General features: G+C 39.2%; 1 protein-coding gene across 6 annotated transcripts in view; it reads left to right on the top strand.

Annotated features, from left to right (window-relative positions):
• CELF2 (CUGBP Elav-like family member 2) overlaps positions 1-18,493 on the top strand; it is a 549,003-nt gene that overhangs the window by 385,339 nt on the left and 145,171 nt on the right. The gene's annotated exons all lie outside the window — the stretch shown is intronic.

Genomic DNA, 18,493 nt, shown 5'->3' with positions numbered 1-18,493 from the left:
CTTACAATGAATAGCATTCATCTTCGCTTCTGGTTCTGATCTTGTAAAAGCTAACTCATGCATGCACAACATGATAGACCATGTTACGCCTCAGAGCCTTTTTCAGAGCTATCATCTAATACATTTTTTATAAGCCAGAGTGCATTCATAGAATTCTGCCTCAAAAGGCATTCGGATTTAATGGCTGCACTGAAATGTCTGGGCTGGCTACTTGTGCTTTTGAAACAAAAGGGTAGTGAAAATGTTGACATATTTTATAGTAGCCTTTAAATTTCAGGGTTTGGTTTTTTTTTTATTAAAGGTATGTTGTTTACAAGTAGAAGAATGTCTAGAGAAAAGCTTCTTACTCCTAGTCCTATATGAAGAGAGTCAGAATTTTGTCAGCCAAGAAGGTGTATACTCTTTGTGGAAGTGGTTGTTTGAGTGTATTTTATACCACATATAGGCACATGTGTACGTGCATCTGCAGAGAGGCTGGTCTTGGAACAGGTTAGATTAGGAAAATATTAGGAGGCAGATTTCAGTGTCAGTCCTGCAACTTAACTGAACTTAGCTGCTAACAGAAGGGAAGAGCAAAAATGGTTCATGGGTATAATTTTGTAACATGCATCAAAATACAAAAAAAAAAACCAACTCAAAAACCACCAAAATTTTAATTGATTAAGGGATGTTTGAAAATATGTATTTACCCTTATTGAATCTACCTCAGTAGATGGACAAGTTTGCACCTTCACTGAGAAATTGGTTTTCTAAAGAAAATTGGTAATCTGAGGTAAAGAACAGTGCTCTTGAATTTTTCTAGTCCTCTGCAGACAAGACTGCATTCATTTGGCTTTCTCTGATACATTTTAAAGATTATTTTCTTATATATCAGAAATTTGATTTAGCAGCTAGAGTTATTCTTGGGTTTGTATGTAACTGGAAATCTTATTTGTCTTTAAAATGGGGAGGACATTTGTAGTGGTAGAAAAATTGAGATTTTACCTCCTAATGCTTTCTTGGAGCCTCAAGATAAAAATTCTGTTGAAGTGTTTTATAAAATGCTTTTTCTTTTTTTTTTTAAAGATACTTCTGAGAGGCTTCAAGATGAAAATTCTGTGAACTGCTGGTTATGAGTGACTCATTTTAAAATCCAAGTTTGTCTCTGTGTGTGTACTTTGAAAATGTGCAGAGATGGAGAGTGTGTCAGAATCTGGGCCTTTGATTCACTTCTGAATAAGGGATAGAGAGTGTCTTCTGCTTTGTCTTGAGAAGAATAATTTGTCTTGATGTTTTTGTCCTAAAGTGACTGCAATAGTAGTCTGTGTATTTCTGGGTCAAGACAAGATAATTGAATTGTATCTTTTGTGTGTATTTGGTAGAAAAATTTATCCAGATTTTATAATATTTAATTATCTAGAGCTGTGTACAAGTTGCCACACTTTACTTTGGCTTGGCATCTTGTTGCCCAAACAAATTGTTGACAACCCATTCTCTGTACAGTGTCCAAGGCCAGGTTGGATGGAGCTCTGAGCAACCTGGTCTAGGGGAAGGTGTCCCTGTCCATGGCAGGGGTGTTGAAACAAGGTGATCTTTAAAAGTCCCTGCCAACCTAAATGATTCTGTGATCTTCTGCCCTTGATCTCATCATACAGGCATTAGGTATTGTGCTTATGGGTTTATTTTAAATCTAACAATGACTGCAAGCAGTCTAACTTTTTGTGGATGTATGTCTTTCCATGGGATGTAAATATCATCTTCCTTGCAAAAAAAGCCCTGGGGGAAGGTCTGACTCACAGAAAGTGGCACAGGAGTCAGTTTTGCACCCTTGCAGCCCAGAAGGACAATATTAGGGTGTCCTAAAAGGGTAGACAATGTCTCAGGAAAAGAGATTGTTTCTCCATTTGATACCTGAGTCCACATCTATACACTGTGCCCAGTTTTGAGCTTCCCAGGACAAGACAGGGTACAAGGCCAGCTGGGGGGAGTGTGGTGAAGGGACACCAAGATAATTAGGGATCTGGAATACATGAAGGATTGGCTCAAAGAGCTGCCTTATCCTGGCAAGGAAGGGGAAAGGGAAGTCCTAAAGGTGTTCTGAGCTACTTATTGACAGGTTACAAATACAGCAGAGCAAGACACTTTGTTTTCACAGAGGTGCACAGAGTACCCAGGTCAGGAGGCCACAAGCACAAGGTGTTAGCATGGAAAGGCAAATGTTGATAACAGAAAAAAAATTCATCATGGTGTAGTCAAACACCTTAACAGGAACCCAGAGAGACTGTCCTTGGAGATTCTGAAATATCTGCTCAGCCCTGAGCAACCTGATCTAGTTGGACTTGCTCTGGAGGGTGGCTTGACCAGGTGACCTCAAGATGTCCTTTCCAACCAAAATTACCCTGTGAATGTGTGCTGACACAGGCTCTCTCTGTTTAACAATGCAGTCAGGAAATTTGAATGCTGACAGAAGAGAAGAGGTCAGTTCCTCCTGCTTTAAGAACGATTTGTGTGAAGTTAAACCAAAAAAACCCAAATGAAATGCCCTTGTTTTGAGGTTTGCACAACTTAGGACCCAAAGTGAGCAAGTTAGAGTTTTTTGTCACATCCTGAAGAAGCAAAAACCACATAGCTGTATTTTGCAATCATTGCAGTAGTAATATGTGGTTCTTGCAGCATAAAAGTTATTTGTAGCCGCCCCTATTTCACTCTATGTTTGGACATGCAACAGGAAGAACTTCTTGGTTTCTATGGGATGAGCCAGTGGTGACATAAATCTTCGGAACCAACTAAATGCCCAGCTTTCTTTTTGCTTTTCAGACTGTCACGACATGTAGAAGCAGATTTAACATATCTAACCTTTTAAAGCTCTAATTAGTATTAATTTCTAGTGCAGTAGTATTCAGGAAGCTCAATCAATTTCAGTCTCTTGATGAACAAACATATAAGAGATCCAGACTTTGTTTCACCCTCTCCAACAAAAACAAATAATTTGAATATTAAGCTGCCTGTGCAACTCCTGACAAGACCCACCCCAGCTGGACTTTGTAGACAATTGTAGCTGCCTTAAATGTTCATCCATGGAGGGCCTTTCACAGGTGATGGAAGAAGAGTGGGCACTACAGAGGCTGCCTCAAATGTTTTAGGTGCTATTAGGATAATTCAGCTGAGATTTTTTGCCAGGAAAAGGATTTGTCAAAGACCAAATTTCTAGTATTGTACAAGGGCCTGGAGTAAGACCCAGGTATTGAGTCATGGTCCAGAACCTGTGCTGGTTTTATATTCTATATATTGTGATCCTGAAGATACCCCTCCATCTGAAACACGATGGGCTGCTTCGCAGAATTTTATTTTGTCTGTTTTCTCCAGAAAAGTGTGGCTTTGTACACCTGTATCACTTCTGAAAGAGGCAGTCTGTCATTCTAGATGTTTTTAAAAGCAGCAGACAGCAGCCTCGCTCAACATTTCTGCAATAATGATAACAACCACTGGAATAATATAAACCACTTACTAATCAGTTTGCAAAGGCAGGACATCTGCTTTACACAATACAGAAGCAAATTAAGGAGGCTTTCACAGTATTCTGAAATTGTGTGTTAGACTTTAAAGAGAGAAAGAGAGAGAGAAAGAAACTAATGGTAAATAAATTGAACCATAGTGCTAGTTTTCATCCAGCTGTATGCAGCTCTAAAACAGCTATTTCAGAAAGGTACCTATTATTTATTAATTCAAGATGACTCCAAAAAGCAAATCCTCCATAAATTTCTTTCCAATAATTTTGTAATCTCAGTAAGTTCTTGGTAGAAGTTATGTTGGGAGAATATGTCAGTCTTCACTATTGTAATTCCAAGTGGCTCTTGCCTGCAGACACTTGGCTTTTTAAAGGTTTTAAAGGGTTTTGTGTGCAGGTGTACCACGTGTTAGGTGCTGACTTTATACTACCCTGTCCTACCTTGCATTGCAGAAGGAAGAGAGGGAGCCTGGGATTCATGGCATCCCACATTTAATGGGTTTGGTTTGTATGGTTTTGTCAAAGTTACATCATCTTCCTGGTAGCAGCCCCAGAGCCAGTTCTCACTGCCTCTGAGAAGCTCCATACATCATCTCCTGAGCTAAAAAGTTTAATATTTTTCATGCATGGAAGACTGTCAGCTTGTGTTCTGAGCTGTAGTATTTGGGCAGGGAGGAGACCAACTCAGCTGCTTTCCAGGATTTAGTGTGAGAGTCAGGAGTAAGGCAAGTGGGCAAAATTGAGATAGAGGTGTGATTTAGGACAGGCATTGCACACCAGCTTGGAAGCAGGTCACTCTATTTAATTTACTTTCTTGGATATATATTTCAATGGACAGCTATGTCTGGCAGAGTTTAGAATGAATCTGAACAGAAATCCTGAGACTAATTTTTATCACTGTCTGGTACATGGCAAGGATGCCAGTTTAACCTGTTTCTTACTTGATCTAAAGTCTAGTGGGATTGGAGTCTGAGCTTATGTTTCCCTCAGTTAGACACATCAGTACTCTTTGGTTAAGCAAATTCATTTAAAACTGGGAGAATATAAGCCAGAACTGCACCTGATTGCCTGGAAAACCCAGTAATGGAATATACACAGAGCTGTGCTCTGCATGTTTTAGATGGCACAACATAGAACCAAAATCTGGCAGTCCAGAGAAAATGAGTCCTTTTGGGAAATGCAGATATTAAAGATCTGAACATGTGCAACCTTTAACTGGGAGAGAAAAGCACTTTAAGTTCATCAATATTTCCTTTTTTTTTCTTGGAGTGGGGAATGTACTGGTTGGCTGAATTTCTGTAGAGATTGCTGGCTTTTCTAATGTTAAGAGTAACTCTTGCCTACTTAAAAGAAAAGGGAAGGACTGAATCCATTTGTGGAATGTGTGTATATTATCCCTTTTACTTTTTCCTGGATATGCAATTCCCACCGTCATCTCAGAGTTGGAGAGTTTAAGATATAAAGCAAAACATATCATTACAAAGAATGTTCAAAGCTCTTATTGGTTTTCGTTGAAGTCCAAAATTATGCTATGCAGGTTTTCTTTTGTCTCTTTATTTTTAAAGATGGTAAAATATTTAGTACACTGTGTTACACTTCTAGATTAAGCGTGCTGGATGCCCATCATTTTTAAACTGAAATGGCACATGAGAGTAATAATGGAGCAAGTTCACTATAAGCTTTTTCTAGACCAAAAATATGTGTATGTTTGGATTTTGAGGAGATACTTGATGTTTCTCCCAGCTGATCATCAAGGATGACAGCAGACTGGCTGTCTTCTGTAAAACTGTGGTCTCTTCTGATGTCCATGAGTTTCATCTGTCTAGAATTAAAAGATATTAGAATTCTTAGTAGTGCTGCACTGCAGGAGAAATGGGGTTTTCCTCCCTCGCTGGTGTAGCAGCTCACCAGAGCACTCTGTCTCCCCATTCCTTTAGAATTTGCTATGTGTATTCGTTGACTCTGTCCACACTTCTTACTAACATAAAACACCACTGGGCTGCACAATAGGCTACAACAGGCTTTGAACTTGCTGCATAATTTAGCCTAATGATTAATCTTATTTTATTATATGCTGCCGTCTCTTTCTACCTGGAAACAGAGATATTGCAACTCTCCAGGGCATCTCTAAGAATCACCACTGCTCCAGACACCTCTAGCACCTGTTTTTGTGAACTCTTAGGTGCACATTACATCAATACTTATTTTTGGACTAGAGGCCCACAGGGAGTCTCTGGCATAATATTTTTGCAGTAATTCAGGATTGAACTCCCTGTGGTTAGGATATACAAAGATATTCTAAGGATGGCAGCGATTTGTGCCTTCTGCACAGTTTCTCAAACCTCAAAATGTCTTTCCCTCAGCAATTTAAAGGTTGCTGTTGCCTGTGACTGCAGGGGAAAAGACATTACTGTTTCTGTGAAGAAGCTAGTTGTGAACATGAAAAAAGCTTCAGTAATTTCTCTAAGGGGAGGCACCAAACCTCATAAAAATATTGACAGAGCTTATGCATAGCTTTTCTGCACTTTGTTGGTTATAAATAAAATAAAGGTACCCAGATTGCATTTCATAATAGAAGACAGATGAGCTGAAAAATTTATAAAGGTGTGAGAGAATTAAGAATGATAATTTTCAGTTAACATTTGAATGATGTGGCTCTGTTATAAACCATTTAATGTACAATGCAAATGAATGCATCTGAAAAGGGAACTTCATGTTTGTGGGTTTACTGTAAACGAGCACAGTATGTATTTGAAGGAATTGTTAGGGAAATGGAGGTTTTAGGCTAAATATGACTGTTCTGCTTAAAAGCTCAAAAATGTTTTAATCAAGTAGAGAAAACAGGTCCGTAAACAAATAGGCACCTCAGAGTAGTCCTTGGGGGTATGTGAGACCACAAGATCTTGAGTAATGAGGGGGTCCTAAGGCAATGAGAAGAGCCCCCCCCATAACTGGGTTTGTGCTGTTGATGTTCACTGTAGAAGGTCCCAGTTCATTCCAGATCTGACATGCTCGGCACTCTCAGAGCAGCAAATTTTCTCCCTCATCAGGAAGTTTGGATAAGAAGGTGTCTTAAAAGCCACAGGCGCTCATGGGAGAGGGCAAGAGACACTACTGCCTTCCATGTGGCCAGCCAAAGGCCAATGCCAGCCCCTCTGGTCAGCTTTTTCAGGAGAGGGTGTGCCCAATTCTTGGCTGCTGAAATAAATTAGCTCTGTTTGAGTGACAAAAATGGCAGTGATGCCAAGATGGAAAAGCCCCACCCCGAAGCCCCACAACCACTGGAATCAGGAGGAGCAGCGGGGTCAGGGGCATCTGGCAGAGCAGAAGGCAGGAGCAATGGGTGATAGGAAATTCATTAATTGCCATGACAAGTGGTGTTCAAAGGCAGAAACAGTAGAGTATCTCCTCCTGTTTAAGCTGGAAGATTAAATATTGCCTCATGATGAGTAAGTGAGGTCGTAGGAAGGCTCCCCTGGCAAGATCTAGTGACAGTGCTTCAAACATAAACATTTGTGGGGATACCTTTAAAGGCTGATGCTTTCCTCCTCTCTGGGAAAACAGTGAAAATAGCATTTTTCTAGCCCAGAGCCACTGAGCAGGAGTAAGCAGTTGCAATCTGTTGACATTGTATGTTAAAAGCCACAATCTGTATCTGGCAAGCGTGCAGAGGTTTTAAAGTTGGAGTTGAACTAGCTGAGGTAAATAGGCAGGAATGGGTGCCTTGGTCTTTAATTTGTATTCAGTTTTAATAACATTTAATTGATTTTTGAAGTATTTTTGGAGCTTTCAAATAATTTGTAATGGTCTATCAGAGCTTTAGATATAGAGCATCATATTTCCAGTTAAAGATTCATTATTTAATTAACGCAGCTCAGTCAAGTCCTGATAAATACGAGCACCATCAGAGCTATTTTTGTTTCCTGATTCATTTCTCCAACAGGACTGAGGAAACATGGCCTTGAACCATGTTTCTAATGGTGAACTAATTTCCTGCTGAATAGAAACAAGGAAGAGAATTATCTGCATATATTCTACTAAGGATTCTAGCACATAATACAGAGATTAATAATATCATTACATTTCTCCCCCTTCCAAACACCTTACTTGACTTTACTAAGCCACACACTCTGAAGCAGAAAGCCAAACACTGAACAGAAATAATAGCTAACATATAAAAAGAAGATTAAGAAAAGAAAAATAACACTCCTAGATCTTTTTCAGGTGTACTGCTTTTATAACCAAAAATCAACCTCTGTTTCTAAACAATTTTTGTGCTGTTTGGCTATTAGCATTGCTGCCATTTAAAGCTCTCTCCTTTTTATTCCCTCTGCTCTCATCCCCAGTATTTCATTTTTATACCTGTCATGAAGTGGTTGGGGTCGGAAGTCAGCACAGAGTGCATCATTTGTACATTGTGTCTCTTTTCCTCATGTGCCTCTGCTGCCAGAGAAATTGAACTTTCATCCATTAAAAATCCATTTATTGTATCTTGACTTCACTGAACTAGAGAACAGGACATTTCATCAAACAGTACAGTTTAAAATCAAATTAAATTGTACTAGTACCCAGAAAATGTGACATGATAAAGACCCCAGCCATTTAAAATCTTTTTAAAGACCTTCCTGATTTCACTTACTGGTACTTCCACATGTCCTTTAAAGTTCAAACTGGTCAGCAATGCAAGGACTTGCCATGGGACACCTAAAAGGACCCCTTTTGTCTTTTTCTTTCCCCTTCTTTCCATAAAGCAGGTGGTGAGCACTTCTTACAGATTTGTGCTCCCTCAGGTTTGATGGCTGCAAGCTGAGTCTGGGTGTAAGTGGTCCCCTGTTGTGGTGTCCCTGTCCTTTGACGTGGTCCTGTGCGTTGGACATCACTGGCACTACAGAACAGCCATCTAAGGTGATGACTTGTGTTGGAGCTCCCTGAGTGTGAGTAGCAAACCCATGAAAATCAGGGGAGGCAATTTTTGTCCAGCAAACTTTCCCCAAGGGCCTTTCAGCTTGTTCAAACACATTCCCCCAAAAGTGGGGATTGCATGATATGATCTTCTGTAACAACCTGGTCCCTTTATTGCCATATATACCCACAGCTGGTAGGGGAGAGCCTCCCCAAATATGGTTCTCATCCCAATTACAGCTTCCACAATGCTGATATGCCACTGGAGTCTGAGTTTCACAGATGGATGACAGAATTAAATTGTGCAACTTGCAGGGCTACATATGTGCAGAGTTTCTGGGAGTCCAGGAACGAAACCAGGGGCTGAGAAAACACCCGTCTTCCAGACCCCAGTGCACGGGCAACAGCTGGAATTTGCACGGCTCCTTATTCAATTAATATTCAGAAGCCACTATTGCATTTTCCCAAGAGCAGTGAGACAGTAAAAGCAAGCTGCTATGTCTGGCTCCACTGTTTGCCCTCCCCCTTATGCAGTGTTGGGTTGTTCGGTTGGTTGTTGGTAGTGTTTTGTTTCTATTTTAACCTCTTATAAATATGTGTTACATTTGGCAAAGAGGCAACTGGGGACCAGGAAGAGAGCAGCAAAGTGGTGTTTCAGAAGCCAAGAGAGAAGCGTTTGAATGTTTCAATGTTTGAAGTGAATTGCACCAGATTTTTGTTCAGATGGGAGACACTTGATGTAGTTTTTGCTTGACTTGCTTCCATGCATAGTGAACTGCTGAGGTGCTTGTTTGTAGTTAAGATCTTTCTAAGGTATGGTTTGGGTTTACTGTCTAACCAACAACAAGAGGAAGGGCTACTACAGTGATAAATATTTATTTGGATATAATGTTCCCAATGTTTTTGAAATGTAAGCAACAGATTATATACAAATAAGTTATCACTGCCTTTCATTTTTGAAAAATGAGGTATATCTTTTCACTTATGTATTCTGAGTGGAAATAGATTACAAAATTATATTTAGAAAACACGATTTATAGACCCTTCTTTTGTTTACACATACATAAGAGGTGTCCTTTCTGTTTGTGTACAGAAGAAATACAGACAGTATGATGATTTTTCTGGTTCCCAAGCTGCTCAAATAGAAGATAAGGCCAGGGAATGAATTCCTTTACTGTGGTTCCTGGACTGAGGCATGGTCTGGCCCTTGAATTGCATGTAGTACACAGGCTTCAGAAGAGCTGATTCTCTAGTAAAATGCTTTTTTTCCTGCTCAAGGCCAGCCCTGGAGAAAGAGAGGTGAAAGAGAGTTACTAAATTTCATAGCTTGTTGCTTGCTGTCTTCAATGGATGATTTCAGCCTAGAAATCATTTACCATTTCTGGCAAAGTATTGACAAGTGGCTGAAAGCTAAAAGAAGGTTGTGCAAGTTGTTTATAGTTTGCAACCAAAATGAGATGCTTGGGGGAATCTTGCTTGCTTCCTTTTTTGACCCACCAATATGAGGGCAGTGACAGTGGGAAACACTACAGTATTTTTTCATATAATTTGTTTGTATTGAGTCACATCAAATAGAAGCTTTTAATCATTCACTCCAACATATGCTGAGGAGATACAGATCAAGGGTCTTGGCTTTAGTGTTTGGCTTTTTGATTTCAGAGTATCCATGCACACCAGTTGCATAATTTTAATGGAAAACCAGTTCTTTTTTCTGGTACCTCATCATGGTTTAAATAATTGATTTTAGTTTCTATTTGAACCCTTTTTTCTATTTTGACAAATTACGATTATAGTGTTCAGCTTTATCATTGTCTTATAAATGATATAACAACTGCTTGTGAATACCCATAAGTTTTTATTGTTGTATGTGAATGTTAATAACAACATTGCAGAATGGCACAGAGAAGGTTTAGCAGAATGATGTTTGCATTTCCTCTAGTAAAATATCATTCCACAGTACAATTCCTGGATAATAAAGCCATAGATTCTCTTATCTATCTGTGTCATGGTAATGAATCATGTACAGAGCTTCTAAATAGAAGGTGTATGTAACATCTGTGATATGGATAGATAGAATCATAACTCTTCTAGCTATTGAAGGATTATGATTCATCCAATGCCTGAGAAAATTAGTGCTATCCCCAGAAATTCCAGCTCTTGCTTCCCATGATTGAATGAATGGGTATCACAGGCTTCCTGATCACATATTGCAATATGTGTGTACGGAGCAAGCAGCAAGCACAGAGCTGAAGTGCAAAGAGTTGGAAGTTTGAAGCATTTTGGAAGCTGGAGGGACCAATGTCTGCACCTCCTTTTCTGTGTGGGAGAGTCAGGTTTCACTTATGCATAATGGCACTGCCAGGGAATCAATAATATTACAAAGAAAAATTTATATCAACTCTGATTTAAAAAAAAATTTTTTTTCCTCCAAGGAAGCACAGTTTATTTCCTAAATTATCTCCTCCTTCTCCAGGAATTTTTCTGCAGGGTGCTGATATCTAGACCATTGAGTAATGTAAGTTGGGAACTCTGGGGTCATCTGCTCCAAACCCTAAATCAAAGCAGATCCAATGAGTTCAGGATGCTCAGGGACTTGTCATGCAATCACACACAAAAATTCCAGGAGCAAAACACCAGATTAACTCTTTCAATTCCCTCTTGTTAATAATATGTTGTTGTCATACTTTGCTTCTTTGTTTTAGTTTGAGAGGGTATTAATGTGTGTCTGAATGGGATTAAACATGTATAAATCTTGCAGTGACTGATGATTTAGGAAATAGTTGTTTCCTTCAGCTAGAAAGTTTTACACCTGAAAAATGCTCCTAGTGTTTTTTGAAAGCTTAGTCAAAACCTTAGAGTTAAAATTAGGTAACGAAATATATTTTGCTAAAAAATCTGTCAAGCATTAATTTCCATCACTCTTTAGAAGAACACAAAAACCTCAATGAGACACCTACCAGGAATAAAAGAATGAGTTCAGGCACTTTATGTGTTTAAAATTCCTGCTTATTTTGTTTTGGGATGGCAGGATGAAAATCCTTGAGTCTGAACCAAACCTGATGCAGGAGAGGGGCAAGATGGCAAGGCAGGAGTAGAATAAGGCATGGGAAACCGTGGCACAGCTCCTGCCCTTTTCCTTCTTCATTCCCTAGAAAGCCAGAACTGTGACAAAACAACCCAAAACAGCAAAGCCATGGGAGGTGGCACCCTGCCTTTCACCTTTTATCTTCCCTGGCCCACAGAGTTCAGTATTTGTGTGGTTCTCTCCTAGGAAATCTCAGCAGTCAGGAAAACAATCTTAGGTCTTTTAACACTAATGAGAGTTGAAGGCAGTAAACAAAATCATGGAGTAAATCATCCAGTGCTGACATGTCTTTTGGAAGCAAAGAGCCTTTCATTGGAAGATGTGAAATAACATTTCCGTCGTGTTTTTGCTCGTCTGATAATTAGAAATGATTTAGGACAGCAGCAATGGTGCCTCTAATGGGCACCTTGTGGGTGTTAATAAAAGGAAGAATACATTAAATGTAGTGATTTGTGATTGGGCTGATGGGGTTAATATTTTCTTAGAATATAGCCAGCCATTTTTCTTCCAAGTAGCAATGTAATGTAATTATAAGTACCTTAGTAGATGGACTCAATTGCTCCTATCATGAAAATTAATTTCAGGAACATGCTGAGGCTTTCTTTCATTTCTTCTTTATTTCCTACACTGTGCAGGGGGTAGCAGACACATACAAATGAAATTATGTTTGAGCAGACCTCACAGAGACCTGGCCAATTCTTGTGAACAACTGAAATTGAAATCTGTGGGAAAGGAGAGCATTTCTTTTTACATTCCTTGACATATTTTGCACCTGTAAAACTCCCAGTTTTCTCAGATGCTCTTTCAAAGCACTTGATAAAGCTAGACAGATATTATGAAGGGAATTATGAGGGGAGAAAGAAATATGCTGAGTTTTCCTAAAATGTTTTCTCAGAAGTAACTGCGCTATGATTGCAGCTTTTCCAATAAGTTTAGCCAAGCTTTATAATCAAGCTTCTTCAGCTCATGTAAATGCTCTTGCTGTAGTATTTCTAAGCACTGGAATACATAAATAATATTAATTATAATCTCAATAATAATCTTTTATGTTTTTCACTGTATTGCATGGCAAAATACAAAATAGATAACTGGAATTTATAGTCTTGGGATATAAATGTCTAAATTTTTGTGCTAAGTGTAATATATAGAACAGTTGCAAAGGTTTGTAAAGAATAAAAGAACAGAAATTTACACTTAGTTATATTTTGAGCTTTGACAAGTAACTTTAGCCTTGAAGAATTTAATGAAATTAAATCAAATAGGACTTTCAGAGACATTGCTCTGAAAATATACACAAATATAGAGAGATATCAGCAACATGAAAGTGTTGGATTGCTGCTGTGTGGTTTGAAACCTTAATTACCAATACTCATTAGCAGATATACATCTGACCCATTCGGATTTAAAGCAACTAAAAATAAGTCTTAAACCCATGGAGGGAGAGGAATGTACAACAGAACAAAGTAGTGAGTCTTGCTGTGTTTGAAGGCAGTTTGTTGTTACATGCTCTTGAACCCAGTGCAGACACTCAGGCTTGGGATCTTTAGGTGTGAAAGTGGGTCTCAATTTGAGCTGCTGGTGTAAATCCATATTTGGGCAGAATTTCAATGGCAGGTTTTGTGACAGTTTTACAGACCTTGTATTCTTCAGAGAATTTGCTCTCTGTGCTTCTTAAGTATTAATATTTCCTGTTACTCTTATTGTGGGCTATAAAGTGTTAATGAAAGGAAACGAAAGTCTGAAGATTCCTTTCCAGAGAGTCATTTGCATGGTGAGGGAGGGAGAAACACAAATATACTTGCAAGTCAAGGCAGAACTATGCTGGAGCTCATCATTCCCTTTCCTTTGGTTTTCTGGAGAGGTACTTAATGGTGTTTGAACATGACTGTATAGTGCCATTAATGTAACAATTTTCATTTGTGCAGTGCAACACCAGAAAGATAATCTCTGTGTTAAGTACTTTTCCTTTATAATCCCCAGAGAGTCAGAACTCTAAAAGCAAATATTGTATTTACCATAGACTGTAAAAGGGGAAGAAATGAGGCTAAAATGCAAAGCAGCAGGGATAAAATAGAGTTCCTTTTGGATGTCTGCAGTGGTGCTATGAATATACATATACTCACTGTTATGCTTTTTATATTATCTCTAATTTGAAATAAACAACATGATTACAGATTAGATCACTCATGGCTTCAGTATTTCTGGCCAGTGCAAGAAAAGCCTGGATGTGCTAGCTAAGAGTGTAATCGAAGCAGAGATTGTTTCACTGTTGGTGATTTGTTTAAGGATTTTAATTTACAGTAATGAGTGTCCTTCTCTGCGCTGTAACCTGGCTCCCCTTGTCTCCCTTTGGAAAGCAGTCACTGCTTGTATATACCAGTGGAATGATGATGCAAGGCACTAAACAACAAAACAGAGCAGCTGAATGCTGCTGCCTAGCATCTCTTCCAGAATAGAAGTGAGTGGCAAAAATTGATGCCTTGCTGTCCTTGCTTTGATTTGCACAGGAGCTCTGGTGGGAGCTCAGCCACTGTTGGCAGCTGGGGGACATGGAAGCTGAGTGTCTTTCAGAATTCATCAAGTAAACAGATAAGCAGCTCACTCCAGAGGACAGTTCTGCCTTGGCTACTGGAAGGATTCAAGGATAAGATGACTTTTTCCCGCGTATGACTCGTGTGTTTCTTCTTATGAAGTTAAGCAAAGGAGAAACATGCAGTGGCAGCTGGAGACTATCACAGGTGCTTTAAAGCAATTTGACAAAATAGTCAAGAGAAAAGAGATCAACAGTTTACAGCATATTTATTTTTGGGTAATAGTTATTCAGACTGGAAGGGAGCTCTTGGGAATTCAAGCAGTGTTCAAGCAGAAATGATAAAACATGGTGCTGGGAACCTGATGTTCAAATGCTTTGAAGTTGCTGTCACTTAATCTGATTTCGGAATCCTGCCCAGAAATGATGCAGTAATAAGGGCCAGCTGCCATGGTTGCCTTACTTATTGGTGTATTTTTAGTGGAATCATCAGTTTAATGATGAACAAATGCATTAAATGCAAATAAAAGGTGTGTTAAGGACAATTCAGAAGAGAAGTGATATGAAAAACCCCTGTGAATACAAAGTAGAGGAATACGGGGTAGCGTAAAGAAGAAAATCTGGTCAAACTTACAGAAAGTTCTTTGAATGTCCAGAAAAATAGGTTTGGTTTCTTGCTCCAGATGGAAAAATGATGGCTTTTCCCTTCGATTCCCTCCAGGGAATGGACGCTTTCCATGCTTTCAGTGCACATCTAAGGAGCTTGATGGACTTCCTCTTTGAGGTGTCTGGAAGCCTCGGCCATGTGTCAGGGTCATCTTTCTTGTGGGCAGCTCACTTGGTATTGGGAGTAATGTTCAGACTATTATTCCTGCAATCCAAAACTGGAGATTTTTCTCTGAATTCAGGGACCCCTGCAATCAACAGGATTTTATTCTTCTTTTCAGGAGGCTGTTAGACTGCCACTGCTTGAAATCCATGCTTAGTTTGCTCATTGATAGCTCAACAGTAATTGTATTTATGGTTCATTTTGCTTGGATGCTCGTGACTCTAATCTTTCCACAGTGTCAGTGGCACAATTCAGCTCTGATGTACGTGTTCATCGTCCTGCTAAATGGAAAATCCCATTGCAGTTATGATTTCTGCCATCTCTATGAGAGTTAGGAGAAAGGATGCTGTGGATGTTCTGTGGCAAAAGAGAGGGTGGTATGAAGTAGAAATACAGGTTCTGACCAAATCCTCAATCTTCTCCACTGTGTAGCTGTAATTTAGATGTGAATCTATATATGTGAAACATTTAATCATATAGTGTACCTCTCTTTGTAAAGGAATGAGGTATTGGTTAGAGAAACACCAAGGTGTTGCACAATCCTTCCAGGAAGTGTAATAAATGACACAGAAAACTGAAACCCACAAATTCAAATACCTGCAGTGTTACATGCTTCTGTTTAATTTTTCAATGAGACACTTAGAATGACATCTTTTCTTTTATAAATGCCAAGGAGAATGATTTTCATGGAAAGCACTGTAGAACAGCACAAGTCTTCCATTTCACAGAACTTTGCACCAAGTAGGAATATTAGTTGGCTACTCAGAGGGAAGTAGAGCAGATGAATTAAATTTTCATTTTGTTTCTGTTGAGCTTCAGCAACAGAACTTTAATGCTTTTTAATTACATTCCTTACCTGGCTGGTGAGAGGGGCTATATTAAACCACAAATACCTTAACATCTGGGGCTCATTTGTTGCAAAATGAACACCATCTCCTTTAATTCCCTCTTTCTCTCTCTCTCTCCTCTTACAATATTTGCCTTGTAGTGATTCCCCTTGCTAATTGCAATCCATCCAGCGGTGTATTGGAAAGAAACATTTCAGTTGCATGATTTAATGCTTTTAAGTTTGTCCTGGCTTTGCTGACTCATTGGTCAACCTTGAAAAATCATAGCAGTGCAAGCATTGCAATGCCAGCAGAGGACTAGCAGGTTGCGCAGGGGACTCTGTTACTGATTAGTGTAATTTTTTCTCAGAGTTGAAAGAGCTATTGTGTTTAAGGCCATGAGATTTAGAATTAGGAGTAATTAAAAACCAAGGCTGCTGCCTTTATATTTTTTTAAATATGAAGGGCCCCAGGAGTCTCTGTAGTCATTAGAAAATCCTATTCTTGTGCTAAGCCTGTCCTTATAAGCAGTTCTGTTGTTGGCTTTCCTGAATGTAAAGCGGGATCTTGTTGAGAGTGGATGATGAGAGGGGGGAAATATCATAAAGGCGGGGGAGAAAAAAAGTGTGTGTGTGTGTGTTTGGGGGGCAGATATTTAGTGGTTGCATGGCTGCTTTGTAATGTGTCCTTAGCAACTGGCTTTCTACTCTAATGGGAAAAATAGATGGTGGGAAAGCATTCAAGGAAAGTGGGTCACATTTGATCCATGACCTAAAAGGAAGAGTGGGGGAAGGGAATAATCAGCTCAGATCATTAATGAGGTGAAAATTTATCCTTATAAAGCTTGTTCATTGCACTGGGAAAAATTGTTGTTCTGGTGTCTTGGCTATGTGATAAAAAACGCAGCTCCCACTCTCTGAAAACACAACAATTGCTCCACGGCTTTGTATTAAAAGAGAGAGGAAAAAAAGAAAAAAGTTGTTTGTTTTAAACACTCTCCAGCAACACAATGATTAGACATGACAGTTTGGCTGTGGGGCCTTTCTTTCACTTCAGGAAAATGTAGAACAGAGCTGAGCTGTCCTTTCCTAGTAAAAATGAGGTCATTTGTAAAGCTTTGTGTACATTTCTGCTGCACTCGTGGAACAGAGCTCACAAAAATAGCTCTCCTGAAGCCTCACTCCTACCTCCACCAGTGCTGCCATTTTTAAGAAATGCAGGCCCATTGACCGCATAAGATGAGGAGGCAGAAGCTGTGATTTAGAGGAAATGGCTCCTCAAGGATGTATAGTTTTGATTTAACTGTCAGTGCGCTGCCGTTGCTGACTCCGAGCTTTTACAGCTGCGTGTGGCTACGGGGAAGCTCCTTGCAATCTGTTCCTTCTCCATGTGAGCTGTGCATGTGCTCTGAAACAAGCAAAAGTACTCTGTCAGGCTTGATTATTCTGTCTGTTACATATAAAATGTATTGTATACATTATATTCACTAATCCCTGTTGTTCATAAAAATGCCCCAGGCAATTAAAATTTATTGAATAATAATTTATTTTATGTAAAAGCTAATACTAATTTTCATACCCAACTATTTTTCTCCTACCAATCAAATGCTATGTAGCTGCTAATATTTCAAGGTAGTTTTAATTAATGTGTCAGCCTAGTGCAACTCTATGGAAGAATGCATCATTGAATTAAATAAGAAAGGATAGCAAGGCATCTACTGGATAAATGCCTAGAAAATATAGAGTAATGAGACGTGAGCTGGCACATTAGACTTGCATTCCCTTCTACCTCAAAACTTGAGGGAATACATTCCTGTTCTGCCCAGGAAACCCCCCAGATTCTCTGACCTTCTTAGTACAGCAGCAACTGTTTCAGCCAACTGTATTGATATTCAGCCCAATTATGGAAAGATGGAAGCACAGACAATTAAAGAAGCGTTAAAGATCTTGGGCTTTAATTCATGAAGGTGCTTGGTAGAAAACAATAACTTGAAAATTCCTGACTTTGTAGGCTAGTGAACTCAGACCTGCTGTGTCCCCTTGTCCCCTTTATTTCTTAACTATTAAAATAGTCTGTGAGTGTGTCATGTTTCCTAACCTATGAAAATAGTAGGAAAGCATCTGGGCTTACTAATAAAATTATGTCTACTTAGAAATCAGGAAGCATTGTTTGGGGCCTCAAAGATGCTCTTGCAATCCAAATAGTGGCTTTGGAAAGTACTTCTGCTGTATTTCATAATATTCAAACACTGCCTTTAAAAGAAAAATTAGAATTGCATCAAGTTAAAAGAAAAAATATACCATGAAAGGGTAGTTGTTTTTTTTTTTTCTTTAATAACATAATGGTTCAGCATTTATGTAGTGGTTTCCTCTGAGTGTTTCAGAATTCTTTGTTGGGATGGGATCATGATTCAAAGGTGAAGGAGTTAGGCACAGCAAAGGCAAAAGACTTATGAAAGAATGTGGCTGAGAAACAGCTTTTTTGTTGCATTGTTCTCTGCTCTTTACCATTAGACACACTTCCCAGCTTTGTTCTTCTCTTAAATTTCACCTTCTCTGAAGGATGGTTATAGCAAGAAAACTGATGTGCCTTAAAATAATCTGTGAGTAATACCCCTCTCAATGAATTTGAAATTGCTGGAGTGAAGCTCGGTGTTCAGAGCTGACCTGCTGCCCAGCTGGTGGCTGCCTATCCTGAGTGATTGTGTGGGCACAGGGCACAGATATCCTTCCCTGCCTTAGACCAGAATGAGCACAAATCCACAGCTCTCCAGTGGTGGCAGTCAGAATGAAAATTCAGGTTTCATCATTTCTTTCTCCGTATCTCTTACTTA

This window comes from Camarhynchus parvulus, chromosome 1A (assembly GCF_901933205.1).
Source record: "Camarhynchus parvulus chromosome 1A, STF_HiC, whole genome shotgun sequence".
Lineage (NCBI taxonomy): Eukaryota > Metazoa > Chordata > Aves > Passeriformes > Thraupidae > Camarhynchus > Camarhynchus parvulus.
This window is presented reverse-complemented; position numbering and strand designations above follow the sequence as displayed.